This window comes from Dasypus novemcinctus, chromosome 15 (genome assembly GCF_030445035.2).
Source record: "Dasypus novemcinctus isolate mDasNov1 chromosome 15, mDasNov1.1.hap2, whole genome shotgun sequence".
Classification (NCBI taxonomy): Eukaryota; Metazoa; Chordata; class Mammalia; order Cingulata; family Dasypodidae; genus Dasypus; species Dasypus novemcinctus.
The window spans coordinates 102,853,336-102,859,154 of NC_080687.1; positions in this window are offsets into that span (position 1 = coordinate 102,853,336).

Consider the following 5,819-nt stretch of genomic DNA (forward strand, 5'->3'; position numbering starts at 1 on the left):
ACCATAAGTTGTTCATCATAGGGCAAACTTGGGGATTATGTAGTATGGGAACTGTTTGTACTATCTTCTCGATTTTCCTGTAAATCTAAGACTTTTCTGTAAGTCTAAAAAATAATGTTTATTAAGAAGAAAACAAAACCAAACAAAAAAGAATAATAGATGTCTCAGCACAACAGACAATTAATCGACAAATAAATGGTAAAGCCAGTAATTGTTCTGAAAGTTCAGGGAGGGAAAGAGAGGACATTGGGCTAGAGTTGCTAAGGAGAGCTTTTTGGAGACGGTGGAGTTTGGAACTCTCTTCAAGCTGAATAAGATATTTTAAAATATAAGTCGTATCAATTTCATCTTATGAGTAATTGCAGTATCTTGATGAACTGATTTTCTATAAGTCCCCAGGTAAAATAAACATTATTAATACTACTTATGTCTATATGAACACTGATTGTACTCAGGGATCCTAAAGTCAGCCTTTGAATGCAAAAAGAACTTCCTTGTTTGTGTTCTTTTCTTAAATTTGAATTAAAACATTTTTAAAAAACAAAACTAACAACAAAAAGAACATGTGAAACCACTGACCATCTGTCTAGACCACTCAATAAGCAGATAAACAGAGGAGAAGCTACTTCTTCAAAAACAAGTATTGAAACTAACTGGGGATAATTAGAAGGGACAAAACATGAAGGCCCTTGAGGGTTTGCCTGTCTTTGTGTCTGCCTTGCCTTGCTCAATACTCAGCTCTCCTGGTTTAGTTCATATCTTTTTGGCCCATTTTTCTCCATCTCTTTTACTGGGTGCTCCTCCATCTGCTCATTAGGGATCAGAAAAGATAGAAAGAAATACAGAGAATTATAAGAAAATATTATGTGCACTCTAGCAATACAGTTGAAAATCTAGAGAAAATGGATGATTTCCTAGTAAAATGCAAGTGATCAATCATGACCCCAAAAAGGAAAAAAATCTAAAAAGATTGTTCTTCAAAGAAGTCAGAAAGGTAATTCAAATCTCATATTTGAAAGCACACCAGGCCCCGATGGCTTTGCGTCTGTGTTCTAGCTAACCTTTAATGCAGCACTGCTCCACACAGCCAGCTAGAGAACTGTCTGTAACTGGCCTGCAATGAGATGAGGAGCTTGTGCTGGAATATAAATCAACATATTCCTTCCTTCCCCAAGGAAGTCTTGCTATGAAACATGACAAAATTCAGCTAAACTAAACATTGTATTTAGTGATAAAGCCAACTTTCATTTCAGTGTCTACAGACCACTTTTGAGTAGCACTGCTTAATGAATGGATAATGTCTGTGTTATGTATATTATTTCAGGTCATAGGAAAAAATGGAATGACCCTAGAACATTTTATGAGGTTATCATAATCTTAAACCCAATAAGGATTCTAACAGAAAAAGAAAGGAAGGAAGGATGGAATTAAGGGAGGGAGAGTTATACAGAGAAAGAGGGAGAAAGAAAAGAAGAGAAGACAAAAGAAAAGAGAAGAGGAAGTAATTGAAAAGGAAGGAAAAGAAGAACTCAAGGCTCTGGAGATCCTGTAGGAAAAAGACAAGAGTCCTGGCTCTATAGACTATTCTAGAGGAGGGAGATAGGCCATAACATAAACACAAATTAGAGTATATCTAATAAGGGACCATCACCCAGGATGTACAAAGAAGGCTTACAGCTCAACAACAAAAGGACAAATAACCCGGTTAAAACTTGAGCAAAGGACTTGAATAGATATTTCTTCAAAGAAGATATGTGAATGGCCAAAAAATACACGAAAAGATGCTCAACGTCTTTAGTCCTTAGGGAAATAAAGATCAAAACCACTTCCCACTCGCTAGGATAGCTGTAATAAAAAGGGAGGGGGAATGAAAGTGTTGGCAAGGAGGTGGAGAAATTGAAACACCTCTGTACACTGTTCGTGGGAGGTAAAATGGTGCAGCCCCTGTGGAAAAACAGGGCTGCAGTTCCTCAAAAAGTTAAACACGAAGTTACCATAAGACCCGGCAGCGCCACTCCTAGATACACATTCCAAAGAATTGAAAACAGGGATTCAAGCAAGTCCGTGTGCACCAAGGCTCATAGCAGCATATTCGCAATAGCCAAAAGGCGGACGAGCCCATGCGTCCCTGTCCAGGTGAGTGGGTAAGCAAAGCGTGGTCCATCGCAGAGCAGAACACTGTTCCGCCCTAAGGAGGCAGTGAAATTCCAATAGATGCTGCGACATGGCTGAACCTCCAAACGTTATGCTCGGTGAAAGAGGCCAGGCACAAAAGGACAGATACTGTCTCATTTCACTCACATGAAATACCTAGACAAGCCTCTTCGTAGAGACAGGTGTAGATCAATGGCTGCCAGGGCTGGGGAGGAGCGGGGAGCCGCTGGTTCACCCGCAGGGGCTTTTACTTTGCAGTGTTGGAAATGTTTTGGAACTGGACAGAGGGGGGGTTGCACCACGTTGTAAAAATTAACTAACTGCCAACCAATAGTACACTTTAAAATGGTTAATCTTATGCTATGTGAATTTCACCTCAATGAATTATTTTCAAAAAACGGATATTATAAATTTGATACTGACAAGTGTTAGCGAAGAAATTAAGATAGCGTAATGCGATAGAGGTCTCTGCTATCACAGAGACTGTATTTTTGGAAAATATAAACTGTTTTATTTGTGTCGTTGCCCTGCAAGGAGAGCCGCCCCGCACGAAAAGAGCGCCGCACACACAGAGAGCTGAGGCAGCAAAATGATGCAACAAAAAGAGACAAAGTTTCCGGGTGCTGCTGACAAGAATACAAGCAGACCAGAAGAACACAGAGCGAATGGACACAGAGAGCAGACAACTCCGGGGGTGGGGGGGGTGGGGGGGGGCGGTGCGCAGAGAAGGGGAGAGAAATAGAGAAATACATTTTAAAAAATAAAAAACTGCTATGGAGGGGAGCAGCCGAGGCTCCAGCAGTTCAGTGCCAGCTTCCCACATAGGAGGTCCCAGGTTCGATCCCCACCCCTGGTACCTAAAACAAAACAAAACCCCTGCTGTGGAAGGTCCCAGGCAGGCTCCGGGGGCTGTGTGTCCACTGCCCTCAGCGCTGGAGGTGTGAGGTCCTGGGGCCAAGACTTACTGTTGTATTAGTTAACAAATCCAATCGCTGGAAAGAGTTTCCCAGAGTTGTGAGCAAATTATTACCAGGCTTAACTGTTTTGTTTCCTTTTTTCTCTCTTTATTTTTTTTAAATGTTACATTCAAAAAAATATAAGAGGTCCCCATATGCCCCCCACCGCCCTCACCCCACTCCTCCCACATCAACAACCTCTTTCATCATCATGGCACATTCATTGCATTTGGTGAATACATTTTGGAGCACTGCTGCACTACATGGATAGTGGTTTACTTTGTAGTTTACACTCTCCCCCAGTCCACCCAGTGGGCCATGGCAGGACATACAGTGTCCAGCATCTGTTCCTGCAGCACCACCCAGGGCAACTCCAAGTCCTGAAAATACCCCCACACCATATCTCTTCTTCCCTCTCCCTACCCTCAGCAGCTACCGTGGCCATTTTCTCCACATCAATGCTACAATTTCTTCCATTGCTAATCACGATAGTTCCACAGTAGAATATCAGTAAGTCCACTCTAATCCATACTCTATTCCTCCATCCTGTGCACCCTGGGATGGTTATGTCCACTCCACCTCTATATTGAGAGGGTATTTAGATTCCCCATGGATGATGAATGCAGTCCTCCTGCTTGCAGTTGTAGGCACTCTTGGCTCCCTGGTGTGGTGGCTGACCTTCTTCACCTCCCTGTTAGCTGGCCGGGGTAAGTCCAATAAACCAGAGGGTAGGAGTTGCAAGTCTGTTGAGGCTCAGGGCCCAGCTGGCACATGGCCAGTCCAGAGATTCAGGTCTCCTGAGTATACACCAACCCCAGCACCAACCATAGGTCCAGTAAAAGTGAGAGAAGAAGCATGTGTAGAAAGGTCACATCTGAGTCCAACTCCATCACACTCAGGAACACAAATTCCAAACTGGGCCCACTGACAAGGCGCTGAACTCCAGAGCCATCTGCCATGACCATAGGACCTGTGGGCCTCCGTCACCCTCAGGAGAACCAGTACCTGGAGTTGTATCTACTTTGACTGTCTCTGGGACCCTGCTGAGGCGTGCGTAAGCGCGACCCCTCTGATGACCTCCCGACTCTTTTTTGGAGACTCATAGCCATATAAACTCATTTGTCTTTTCCATTTCCCCCTTTTATTCAAGGTCAAAAAGCAGTTTTTAACACCTGATATTACATGTAGGCTGAGATATTCTGCGGATCTGAGTTGATGTATTGAATTGATGGAATCAGTGTAACCGTGGGTGATGGAAGTATTCCACAAGATGATGTAATGATGGATATAGGACATGTTAAATTACACCAAAAATGTATAAAAGTCTATAGGCTAAAATGTAAACCATAATGTAAAACATAATTAAAAATTTAGAAAATTGTGTAGTCTAAAATATAAACCATACTGTCAACCCAAATGGAACCATGTTTGAAAGCTATGTTTCAATATCCGTACATCAGCTGCAGCAAATATAATATGAACATGTGAAAAGATCATTGCTGGGGAAGGGACAGGGTTTGATGTTGGATACGTGGGAGTACAGTATATTGTATGTGTGAATGACTGCGATCTAAAACTTTTGTGAAGACAAACTTAATAATTAGAAGAAAAAGAAAGGATGTTAACTGTTTTTTAAAATAGTGTTGTTCCTCAGGGTGAGAGATGAGCCTTGGCTCAGGGTCTGGAATTGGAGCTTTCTGCCCTAATTACTGAGAAGGGGGCAGAACAAGGAGAAGAAGAGGACGCACAGGCATGCACTGGGCGCCTCCCAAGGGATGAGAACCTTTCTTCGTGCTATTTCACCTCCTAGAGGCTGGCTCGCCCGTGGAAATAGTGCAGGGGAGCAGGAGGCCTCTTTTCTGAAACAGGGCTCCATCCCCTCCCAAGCCACGGTGCCTTTCCTGGGAATCTCAGGGAGAAGGAAAAGGAGCAAAGGGATGGAGCAAGAGAGGGGGCCTGGGGATGGGCCGGTGGCTTTTGTTTTGTTTTGTTTTGAGGTACCGGAACTGGGCATTGAACCTGGGACCTCATGTGTGGAGGCTGGTGCTCAACCACTGAGCCACACTGACTCCCTTTAGTTAGTGCTTTCCTCTGTTTGCTTGTTGTTTTTGCTTGTTGTTTCCTTGTTTTGTTTTCGCTCATTGTCGTCTTGGGTTTTTTGTTTTTGTTTTTCCCTTGTCCATTCGTTTTTTCTCGAGGAGGCACTGGGAACTGAACCCGTGACCTCCCACTGGGGAGGCAGGCACTCAACTGCTTGAGCCACATCTGCTCCTGGTGGCTCTTCTAGACCGTTTCTCCCACTTGCTGCTTGCTAATGTTGCCTCTTTGCTGAGCCACCTAAAATTCTCCTTCCAAACCACTCTAGTTCTCTAGCCATGCTCCACACCTACCGGCGGCACCTAGACTGCATGTCCACCACACGGCCTTTGCGTGGGCAAACCCAGCCCCCTGGGCCTTCTCTGCAAACTGGCTCCCCTGCACGGTTCCCTCACCTCTCGCACTGTCGCCAGGCCGTGAGCGCAAGCTCTGCTTCACACCTCCTGCAAGAAGGAAAGCCGCGTCGACTTGATCCAAACGGCAGCGCTGAAGTGAGCCTCCACCTCTACCAAAGAGGACACCGGGTCCCCGTGGCCACGTGATGCCACGGTCACTCCACTGCGCTGGCAGAGGGGGCGTGCCAGCCCGTGTCCACCCCCCCAGTGCCCGCGT